Source organism: Tupaia chinensis, unplaced genomic scaffold (assembly GCF_000334495.1).
Source record: "Tupaia chinensis unplaced genomic scaffold, TupChi_1.0 Scaffold000620_1, whole genome shotgun sequence".
Taxonomy (NCBI): domain Eukaryota; kingdom Metazoa; phylum Chordata; class Mammalia; order Scandentia; family Tupaiidae; genus Tupaia; species Tupaia belangeri.
In genome coordinates this window covers 1,020,849-1,033,414 of record NW_006160140.1, presented here as the reverse complement: position 1 = coordinate 1,033,414, position 12,566 = coordinate 1,020,849, and the positions used below count along the sequence as shown (strand labels likewise).

Sequence of the window (12,566 nt, the reverse complement as noted above, 5' to 3'; positions counted from 1 at the left end):
TTTCCCTACTCTGTAGTTAAAACTTCAGTCCTGTCAGATGTCTTTGTTAAACATTTTCTGCGCATTTTATTCATTCAGCTAACATTTAGGAAAGGGAATCTCTGCAAGGCTTTCTCATCTACAGCAGATTCCAAAGCAAATATTAAAAGAATACTCTCATGACTTCTATTCGAACTACATGGCAGGGTAAAGAATCAAGACCGTGAAACAACCAATGAGGCCAGTTTACATGTTTATCCATCATATTTTAATTCTTTGGAGCTTAGAAATGTAGTGTATTAAACACATTATCAAACATAAAGTATATGCAAAGCATTTCCATTTTTCTAATCCAAGCAGGGTTTTACTTCCTTAAGACATTTCAACTCTAGGTATTTTAAGACACAATGTATGTATCACTTTTATGCTAAAAGTATGACAAAATTTTTGCCTTGTCCTTCTTCACATATTCATGATATAGGCACTCATATTTAGTGGTTAAAGAGTTGATGTTTATGTGTATGTGTACGCACACTCATGAGGTTGTGTGCATTCGTAACAAGATTATTTTCTTTTTTTTTGATATAAGGAGTTTACTATGTACTGTGTGGGTTGTGAATCCAAGAATACTTTATGTGTTTTCATCTAAAGAGCAGCCATAATATTTTTCATATTAATTTCCACCTCTTTAGATTTCCATAGAGGACATTCCAAAAATTTATGTGTGGCATAAGCACTTCCTTTAGTTAATTGTCAAAGTTTAACACTGACTATATTTACAGCCCCATTGGTATAGTTGAAAATTTACATATTATACAGAGTTGCTGTCTGCATGGTTTAAGAAAATGATCCGTGCTTTTTTTTTTTAACTGTACCTTTAGCCTAAATGAATGTCATTTCCTAAAATATAAAAAAAGTCAATAATGAAAATAATGATGATATAATGTAAAACATGTTAATTATATTAAGTTGGCAGACTTTGTTCTTTTTTAGCATTTGATGATTTACGCTTAATGAGGCTATGAGTAGAAGTTTATTTCAATAAAATGAAGTTTCTAGACTTATAACGAGCCTCATAGTCACTGCAGGTCTTTAGAGGTGAATCAAATCTTCAATAGCAATGAATTGAAAGTTGAGTTTCCAAACTAAATAAAGGAAGTATGTGACCATATTTCACTTTTTATAGTGATTCACTTTATTTCTAGAGGTAGATACTGATTTACAGTGTACATATTGACTACAAAATTTGACTTAATGAAAACAAGTTGGTTACCCATTTATGACACACATCAAAATTAAAATTTCTTTTGAAAAATACAGGCTATCAAAAGCTAAAAATACAGACTCTCTTATACTTTTTAACTCTACAATAACAATACTTTAAAATATTTTCCTATTAATATTTCTCTTTTCCTTAAGCAGTTTTAAGGATACTTAAAGCATAGTCCAAAATTAGAGTTGACAATTGCAAATACAAACCAACCAACACAGTAATAAAATCAATACTTACATTTCCCTCGAGGCCACTATTTACTGTTTGCTGCACCATTTCCTTAATGGAATGGCAGTTATGTTTGCAGAAACCTTGTAACTACCATTTTTATGTTTTAACTAAAAGCAGCTTTCTTGAAGAAGTATGATGAAGAAATTCTTGAGTTATTATTAAAAATTGTCATAACCATTTAGCAGTTAATGTAAGTATGAAGAAGGCAGTCTTCCTTTGTAAATTTTTTTGATAAACACTCTATAGCATTTTATAGGGATGAGTATTTTGCTCGTAACAGCAATATGTCTTTTATATCTTTATTATGATGACATTGACTTAATATTTAAACATCTTACTATAACAACTTGCCCAGTTTCGATGAACACATTTATAATTACTAGAGTATATTTCATTTGGCGGTTGCTTTTAGCAGTGTATTACAGAAACAAAAAAGGAGGATAAGGGAAAAATACAAGTTTTTCTCCACACAGTCAAATTATAAAAATTGGTTTTAAAAGTGATTTCCTAATCTCATTTACTTGTTTTTTCTTATTGTTATGATTGGTCAGTAATTTTCCTTTTTTGTTCATTATTTCCATGGTTTCTTATGAAGAATTTGAATATATTCACTGCCATATTTGTTTCTTTTTTTAACTATACTTTTCATTGTATTTGAAATACTCTAATATAAATATGGTGTTTTCAAATTCTTTTAAGCAGATTTGCATTATTTTAAGATGTAATTAATTAAAAAAATAGATCTGCACATTTGCTTCTGGTTTTGTGTTGATGATTATAGTAGCATAAGACTCATTCAAGATGGAAGAGTACGGGAACCAGCAGTTAGCGTAATGACTATGTCGCTGGACTCCCACGTAGTCGACCGCGGTTCGAGTCCTGGACCCGGTGGCTTAAAACTCACACCGGGCTGGTGTGCGTGCGTGCCCGAGATCTCAAGAGGAGAATGGAGGAGAAGGGATTGCGGCGGCGTGGCCATCCCCCCTGGGGGGTGATTTCTCACTTTCTGTCTCTATGTCTCTCTCCGTCTGGCGAGTGCACGCACCCTATAGCGAAAACCGCTCCAAAAAAAAAAAGATGGAAGAGTACATTTTACTTCCCAGAAGAGTTTATGCATGGCCAAACTTTGTTTTTATTAGTAATTGTACAAGCTGAAATACAGAAGCTGTGTGAAACGGATTCATGGCCTTTCTTAGATGTGTTTTGAAACAGGATATTGAACATCAAATCCATTGGCCAATTCAAGTCTTTTTCCATGATGATGTCAGCAACTATGTCCTGTGATAAGGCTGCAATATTTTCATGACAAAGAAAAACTCATATCCACATCTCTAATAAATGAAGGGAAAAGTGCCCTCAGTGGATTCATAGGTTCCCATTCGATCCTTTGTAGCTTTTCTCAAACCGTAAATATTGAGAAAAGGATGAGAATGAATGTGGTGTTGCATCAAAATTAATCACTGAAGTTATTACTTACGGCATCACATGTATCCCACATTCAGGCTTTTCACACAGGGCTTTGAAGAGCCCTACAGGACCAACCAAATGTAATTGATACAGAATCACTGCTTCAGAGCAGCTGCAAGAAGAAGGTGCTGCAGCTTTCACTTTAATCTACCTTTCTTTCTGAGAGTTTATTATGTTTCTGAATTTATTCTTTTGTAGATCTGGGAGCTATCTTTTTTATGGAAATTAATCTTTTTAGAAGATTTGTACTCTCTTTTTCAAACACTAATACATTCATTCAAGTATCCTATTATTCAGATCCAGCTGGCTTTTATCTGGTGATATTTACTTCAAAAAGCCAAGTTAAATGGTATCATAGATTAATTCTCGGGGCACAAGAAAGCTTTTTTAGAAAAAAAAAACATGATTTGGTAATTACTTGAAATATCATAATAAAAATCACAGAAAATGTCAAAAATGTGTTGTATAATCCGTCATACTAGCGTTCTTCAAAAAGTTGTTTTATTGAAAATGTGGTATTCTGAGTTCATCACAAGGTTCATTTCAGTCAAACATTATATAACTCAAAAGTTCGCTTTGGGTTTTAACAAACTCTAACATGAATTTTAGGTTTCTGTTGTTTGTTCGTACAAAGCAGTGAAACTTCAAAAGGGGCATTATCCACTGCTATCTCTTACATAAATCAAACTGGAAATAAGACACATTTTACAATTCAATTTAAGATCCCACTGAGACAATAATGTTGCAAGCTGTGCATTTTGCAAAGTAATATAGTAATGTCTAGTTTGCATTTTTGAAAAACCAAATTAATCACACTTTATTGAATACATTGGAGCAAACCTAAAATTCATCTATTATTAAAAACTTGTGCAACAAACACAAACTATATTTTATACATAAAGGACAAACTCATTTATTCATTAGGATAAAACACTTGGAGTTTGCATTTTGTAACTATGAAAGAAATGACATTTGCTATCGGGGCTGTTTTGAATTTTTAAAGCCAGTCTATGCATGGTAAGCTGCTTGAAAATTTATTTTAGCATGTTAAATTGTACTTTAAAGCTCCCAGATATAAATAGAATTTAACCTAAAAACTTTGAGGTATGAAAGCAAAAATCATAAAAGTGATATACTTTGAAGAGACATCTCATACAAATGGGAAAAAAAAGTCTATTGTCTATTTTACATGTAAGCAACTTATGCTTTTGATAAGGAAAAAGACAAAACGAAGTAAAATAAAACGAAACGAAACAAAAAAAGCCCTACTTCCATGGGCAGAATGAAGGCTTCATCACGCTCTGTGATGGTGTCAGTTTGTAGAAAATAAGTACTTTTTCTCATGTATCTATTTGGTATACAATTCTAATAGATGCTAAGAGTACATATACTATAGTATGAGAATTAAAATGATTAGGACATCATTTAGAAGTTATTGCCTACGTGATAGATATTATGCATCATTATTTTTTGAGAAGTCAGTATTGAGAAAACTGGTGCACATGAGGATTGCACATATTGAGGAATAGTAATGAATAATGAGAAAAGTTGATAATAAGTCTGGGATTTTATTTTACTGGTACCTATTTTTCAATGTCAGGATAATAAATACTGTTTTGCTCTCGCGAATGTGTATAATATTCTGTATAATAGTTATTTAAGATGCTACAGAACAGTTATGTACACTCTGTACCAAATAGGAATAACAATATTTGAACATACTCCCAGATTTAATTTTTCTATAAAAAGGTTTTAGCCAGGCTTGTTTTACAGGCCCCACTATTAATCCTGAACTTTGGGCAGAATATTCTCTACATATCATCACTAACTCCATCAGTCAGGGAGAGTCTACAAAGTGTGCGTCAACCCCTGAATGCATCAAGTATCCTCTAGTTTTCTCAGGAAGAGCTCTGCATTGCTCACGTAAAGTCACAGATAAACTGTTGCCCTCTTTTAAGAAGAGTAAATTGTCTCCCTTTCGACAGAGACTTCTAAAACCAGATGCAGGTATACTCTTTTGATGTGAGAAAAATTTAACCGAATATATATACAAGGAACTAGTTTATAGTACTGGATTCAGATCATGAGTGGAGTACAGTATGCAGTAACCACTTGTCCTCACCTGACATAATTGTTTTGTCATGTCTGGCTCTGGAAACCAATTTGTTCTTCAATCATCCTCCTAGAACACTCTAATGATAGAGAACACAAGATTTTTTTTTTTTCTGTTTTATCAATTTTCCAGTGGCATGAAATATGAGAATCAGGATTCCTGCCCTGGTCATATCAATGTCAATGTGGTAGATGACAGAACTCGAGATGATTATTCCTGATGATGAGTTCCTTCTCCTTCTTCTGACTAGCTGATACATCACTTTAATCATAGTTCTCCTCTGCCTAAGATGATGACCAAACTTATCATCCTGACATCTGAGAACTTTCATAATCTGATCCTGGCCTACCTAATTCTTTCTGACTCCTGGGGCTTCCCTAGTATTTGCTTTCTCCTCCAGTCAATTGAGCTACCCAGCTATCATCCAGTCCCACCATTTATGTGTGTCTTTGCCTCACTGCCCAGCCCAGACAGTTGTCCGAGTGGTGTGCATTTGTGCGGTGGGAAGGATGTAGAACCATTGGTCAGACATTTAATTTAATCACTCTGAACCTCAGTTTCCTCTGCTGTAAGGTGAGGGGAGTGTACCTTTTGGTGGCATCTTCTCAGTAAAGCCTTCCCTTAATACATCATTTAAAAAATATACCTTCCCGACACACATACGTGTGCACATACCCATATGTACCCACATCAAATTTTCTTGTATCCTTCATTGATTGATACCTCAATTATTCTTCCATGCCACATTATTATTATTATTATTATTATTATTATTATTATTTGCTTGTTGTTTTTCCATTCATGTCCCAGCTAAAATGTAAACTCCATGAAGATAATGATTTCCTCCCCAATGCTTAAAATTTGCCTATTGGCATGTAATAGAATCAGGTTCTAGCATTCAAATATATACCGACTGATGAACTCTATTTTGTATAGGGAAGTTTAATTTTGGAGGAGGACTTCTTAGCCTGTTTGCTGAAGGATTCTTGGCAGCTAGTTCTCTTTATGTGATTATGTATTGATAATTTTAAAAAAAGTCTTTTTTTCATTTGATATAACCATTATAATCATAATAGTCTGTTGGTCTTTTTTCCCTTTCCTCTTCAACATTTGCAGTATGTGCTATTAACCTAACTTTGAGATAAGCAGGAACATGGTGTGTTCTTCAGAGCCATCTTATTTCTCACTCAGAACTTAAAAATATCTTAATTAATCTGAATAAATGCACATAATAAAATAATTTTCAAAAGTTATTTTCACAGGTCAGTAGAGATTTGACACAGTTCAAAAATTAAGCCCCTGTTATTAAATTTTAACATTTTTGTAAATTAAGCAGATTTATAATCGATAAATATTATGAAAAGACACTCATAATGATAATTGCACAGCCAGCTTAATAAAAGACGAATATCTTTATATTATTGTCTATCGACGTGTTCATAACACAGGCATATTTGTTGGTGAGATGGTTCAAAGATAGTTACACTCTAGTGCAGAATACACTCCAGAGGTTTCTTTGTGAAAATTTATGCTTCATAGAAATGCTCATAAAGCAAAATTTAAAAATGTAGCAAACAGAAATGGTTTCTGTACAGACCATTTTAAGGAAGTTCTTAGATATTCAATTAGTTTTGAAAAAACGTGTTTTAGTTAAGTAGCTGAAGTCTTAGTTATTTAATATGAAACATTTTAATTAAGAGCAACATTTCTTGCAAAGCTAACAAGGTATATTGACTCAGGCAACCACAAGTTCTAGGCCAAGTACACCTAAATGAGAGTCTCTGTTGACCAGGGTGGGACATTCTCTGATATAATGATGTGAGAGAATGTACATGGAAGAACAGGCCAAGAGTAGAAATGGTAAAAAAAAAATTTAATGTTGGAGAAATATTGAAATTATTTAAGATATTCTACGATTCCAAAGGAAAACAACAGATCATAGACTAATTTTTACAGAGAGCTATTTATTGTTCAATAATTAAGGATCCCCAAGATTATTTTAATAAGTAGATTTCTCTTCACACAGAAAATATTTAAAATAAAATAGCCCTCTTATTATTATTACTAAACGGTAATTTGGGTGGAAATTATTTTGATAAATTGAAACTTTAAAAAATACTTTACTTTTTGACCACTTGAGAAAAGATGACAAATTCATCATTCATCAGAAGACATTAGCCTTTTTAATATCGATGCTGAGAAAACTATTGGGAAAAAGAAAACAATAAAAAAGAATGTTACTGAGTTAGCCAAAAACAACCTGAATTTTGTTTGCTTTTGTTCTTTTTTTTTTTTTCCTTAAAAAATGCCTCTGTTGACCAGGGTGGGACATTCTCTGATATAATGATGTGAGAGAATGTACATGGAAGAACAGGCCAAGAGTAGAAATGGTAAAAAAAAAATTTAATGTTGGAGAAATATTGAAATTATTTAAGATATTCTACGATTCCAAAGGAAAACAACAGATCATAGACTAATTTTTACAGAGAGCTATTTATTGTTCAATAATTAAGGATCCCCAAGATTATTTTAATAAGTAGATTTCTCTTCACACAGAAAATATTTAAAATAAAATAGCCCTCTTATTATTATTACTAAACGGTAATTTGGGTGGAAATTATTTTGATAAATTGAAACTTTAAAAAATACTTTACTTTTTGACCACTTGAGAAAAGATGACAAATTCATCATTCATCAGAAGACATTAGCCTTTTTAATATCGATGCTGAGAAAACTATTGGGAAAAAGAAAACAATAAAAAAGAATGTTACTGAGTTAGCCAAAAACAACCTGAATTTTGTTTGCTTTTGTTCTTTTTTTTTTTTTCCTTAAAAAATGCAACTGGACTTTATTTGACACAGAATACAATACGGCTGCAAGAATAGAAAACTAAAAAGGCAAAGAAGAAAAGACATGGTTTGATCTAATTTATAATTAAGTAGCAGGAGACTGAGTCATTAAATGAATAATAAAAGTTAAGCTTAATAGAAGAATTCATTGAGTACCCAGAATTTTGGAATTCCCACTCTCTCTTGTCCAACGGACTCACAGGCCCTGTTTTGAGACACAGAGAGATGCAATGGAAGTCAAACGTGTGGTTACAGACTCCCACTGCCACAGTACACTCCTTAGAAATCGCAGATGCCTGGTTAGCTTGACATTTTAAGCAAAGACCAATAATATGGTTCCTGTAGATAGCACAGTTATCAAGCACAATATCCGAGGCCCGGAGAACTACTGCATTCCACTTTTCACTTCTAAGCTTTTTGCCCATGCACCTGTTGGTGCCACTAGGGATATCCACGTCCATCGCTGCTGCCATTTTGGAAACACACCTGCTTGCTCCGTTTTTAATGATCTATACATTGAATCATTGCATGACCTTAAATAGTGTGCATATCCTTTTAGAATCATCACTGGTCACACGATGGTTGTAACAATTTTTTTTTAAATAAAAAAATAAGCCTGTTTAAACTTTTTATGGCTTTTGATAGTGTCAGGAAATCAGTCATTTACAAACAGTTTCTAAATCTTTTTCTTAGTCTAATTCTCAGTGTCACTCCCGTCTACAAAAGCATATCGTAAATATTTATTCTTGGGCTAAAAATGAGTGCTCATATTTAATTCTCAACTTGAAGTATAAAGGTAAAAATGAAATGATCTATATTGCTGTTAATCTTCCTAAGTATTTTTTTTCACTGCCAGCAGCCAAAATTTTATTGGTCATTTTGACCTTGAATAGCTCCTCCCACTGCCTGCCCATGAAAAACTGATGAAAAGTGCTTTGAATAAATGTCTTCACTATGTATAATAGAAGCTATGGGAACAATGATTTGGTTTCATATAAACAGCAGCTTTCAGCAAGTCTGCCATCTGCATGTAATCTACACTATAATACAATATTATTTTAGTGGTCCTTCAGATGAGCTGAGTTCTTCTCTATTGTATGCACTCATTCAGTTTAAAGCTGCCTGTCTCCATAATGTTCTTAAGGCGACCTTATAAATACTGGATATCACAACTAATTATCATATTACAAGTTGGATTAATGGCACATTTCAAATTACACTTAGTTGTGTGTCTACTTTGTTTTCTGTCTCTATTTAGACAGTCTGCCTTAAATAATAGTAACAATTACTAAATCTTTAATAATAATGTCACACATGCATTCATTAACTGAGGGCCCAAGATATGCCAGGCATTCATGTATTAATTTTGATAATCTTCTAACAAGAAAGTTGAGCTTAAAAGTCAGTAGAGAGACTTGAATATTATAAAAACACATTAACTGCTCCTATGGGCCTAGAATTAATTGTAACCTAAGTAACCTGTATTAAATTATTGGAGTCATATGCCAATATTTACTTACTCCAATTTGGCACCTCAGAATTTTTAAAAATTATCCAGGAGAGCTTATTTGAGACTTATTTGTGCCTTAAAGTAGACATGCAATTTTAGTAGAAACACCTTTATTTTTTTCTATACCCTCTTAATTCATCATTTTCTTCCACTTAGAAACAATGACCTTCAAGTTTCCCTCAGTGGACATTTGCTTTTCTTCCAAATATTGGTGCTATATTATGAATTGCTTATTGCCTATATATGCTTGACTGTTGCTAAAATACCACATATTTAACCAGTCCAAACTTGAACTGGTTTTTATTTATCATAAAACTTAATCTTTTTTTTTTTTAATAAGGTGACTAAAACTTTGAGTTGTGAATTCAGAATTCTAGGATGATTTGTGAATTCAAATCCTGGGCAATTTAAGTTAACCTTTATAACATGAATATGGATATATTTCAGGGTTTTTATAGACTCATTGATATAGTATATATAAAAGCTAAACACAATGTCTGACATATTAGATAGCATCATTGTTATTGCCTCGTCAATGACACCACCATGCATTAATTGTTAATCTAGATACCCATGTCGTCTTCTGTTTTTTACTCTTCATGTGTATCTAAATAATGACCAAGTTAATCAAGTTTATTTCCAAAATGTCATACATACCATGAGTCTTCAAATAGGTAACGGAAATTACATATTTTTAAAAAGTACTCATGGATATCAAATTGGTTTTTGCACCAAAATGAGCTTGTACTTTAAATTCATTTTCCACGAACTTTAGAAGTTTCTTCATATTTCCCAATCTTCACCTCCTCTGTCTTCAATTCCAGTTCATAAATAACAATTATGTAAATGTATGCTATGTATGTGTCTCTTTTTCATATGATAAGCTGCTCAACAGCATAGGCTGTACCTTTATGTTCTGAATGCCATACTGATGTTTTCCATAGGTGAATGTAGAAATTGGACTAGGTTTGTACCTCTCAGCTCTAGAACTGGCTGTGAGTTAGTTATACCTTGTTTAATGCTGGGGTTAGAATGATGAGCAAGAAAGACATAGGCCTGACCCCTGAGGCTTATATTAAGACAAACATTTTGGATCTTTTCCTTAATGGCAATGGGAAACAATTGAATACCTCTAAGCAAGGAAGTGACAGTATAAGATTTGTTCTTGAAAGTAATGATGGTACCTGAATCTGATTACAGTTACTGAGATAGAAGCAGACAGAGGAGAGATAAATTACACAGATGAAATCAACAGGACATGAAAAGGAATTGGGCATTGTGGTACACAGTACAAGAGGAGGAGATAAGGAAGATCCTAGGTTTCTGGTTTATACAGCAGGCTGGTGATGTTACTCTTTGAGACTAACCAGGTTTAGGGAGGAGATAATTTAACATTTAGATGTGTACATATGAGAAATAGCAATATCATTTCACCAAATATGCCATCTTACCTATGTGGGTTTTTTTGAAAGTTTAGTAATAGATTTGGCACAACTGGAAAGATATTTCCTTTTCAACATAAATAATTTAAAAACAAAAAAAATGCTTAAAATATAAAATAGTGGAAATTAAGACCAATTTCAACTTGCCATGGGAAACACTTATATATGAACATAAAATTATTATTATATACCTTGACAGTGGCTATTAACAGTATAGTAATTATTGAAATTTTATTTGATGCGATTTTAAGTCCATAGGGAAATTATGATCTCCTTAGAGAGAAAAATTTCTAGTTCATTTGTTTGCCTAATGGAAAAATAATTTGATGAGTTAAGGTGGGAAAAGGTAGAAATTCACTAACATAGCAATGAGAAAAGCTAAAAGATTTAAAGTAAAATTAATGCAGATACATTACATAAAACTGTTTTCTTTTGAAGAATTGTGTGAATATGTTTCAGAATATGTAGCTTTTTTATGGAAAGCTTAAATATTTATATAGTATGGTCATTTCTACATGGGCCATTGTTTGTAATAGAATTATGCTTCAGTGTTTGAAATAAACTAGTCTGTTTTCAACATCATTTCCACTAAATAGAAACATTTGGTTCTTGCTTACAATCAGCTTATGGGCCTTATTAACCAGACACACAAGTATTGTCAATACAAATTCATCCAGCCACTGTTTCTTTCTTTATATCAAATTATATGCAACTGTTTACTCAGCCCCAATATGCATTAGTCTGTGTTTTTTGTTGTTGTTGTTGTTGTTTGTTTTGGGGATCTATTTTACCAGGTTAACATTGATAGCATGGTGCTAATGAGTCCAAAGCAACGGCATCAATAAAACAAAGCATTTTCTGATATAATTAGTTCTTCTGCATACATAAGATTTGACTTTTTATCTATAGCATAATCTATATAGTAAAATAAGTGATACTTATTTTAATGCTTATCAAAATTTCTGGAATTTAGTTTGAAATAAGGGAAAACACATAAAGTATTGCATTTTTATATAAAATATTAATTCTAGTAATTTTCATAAATTCAGCATCAAGGCTATTTTGGGCTGGCCCAATAGTTAAGGGGCTTATCCTACATGGCTGACCATGGTTAGTTGGAATCTCAATCTTGACATTAAAAAACATTGGGTATGTGTGCATACTTGCCAGAAGTCCTGAGAGGAGGGAAAAATGGAGGACAGGAGAGTGTGGCATGGCCATACCAGTTGAAGGTTATTTCTCTCAATCTCTCTGAGTGCAAGTACTCACTGAAAATAAAAAAAATAAATAAAAATCAAGGCTATTTAAAATTGAAAACCATTGTTTATTTTAATTTTTCTAGTTCTGTTGCTTATGTCCTCATTTCTCCAAAGAGTCTCAGGATAAAAATGTCTGCTTCTTAGTTAAGTTTCTTTCTTTCTTTCTTTCTTTCTTTCTTTCTTTCTTTCTTTCTTTCTTTCTTTCTTTCTTTTTTTCTTTCTTTTTTTTATGTATAAATTCCATCTGACATCAGTGAACTGAATGTTTGCTCTGATCATGGTAATGAATATTCAGGCAAGATTCTAAGAAAAGCAGTTTTAGTTTTCATTATTTTGTGTGCCACTTTTTAGTGTATTAACTTACTGCCATTTTCAACAACATTGCTAAGTATGTAGGACAATGGAACTATCTCAACTAAATGAAGACATTTATGATTAGTAGA

General features: G+C 32.5%; 1 protein-coding gene and 1 pseudogene across 1 annotated transcript in view; one reads left to right on the top strand and one right to left on the bottom strand.

Annotated features, from left to right (window-relative positions):
* Nucleotides 1-12,566, top strand: part of DACH1 (dachshund family transcription factor 1) — a 486,510-nt gene that overhangs the window by 315,240 nt on the left and 158,704 nt on the right.
* Nucleotides 7,987-8,391, bottom strand: LOC102479639 (E3 ubiquitin-protein ligase RBX1 pseudogene; annotated as a pseudogene).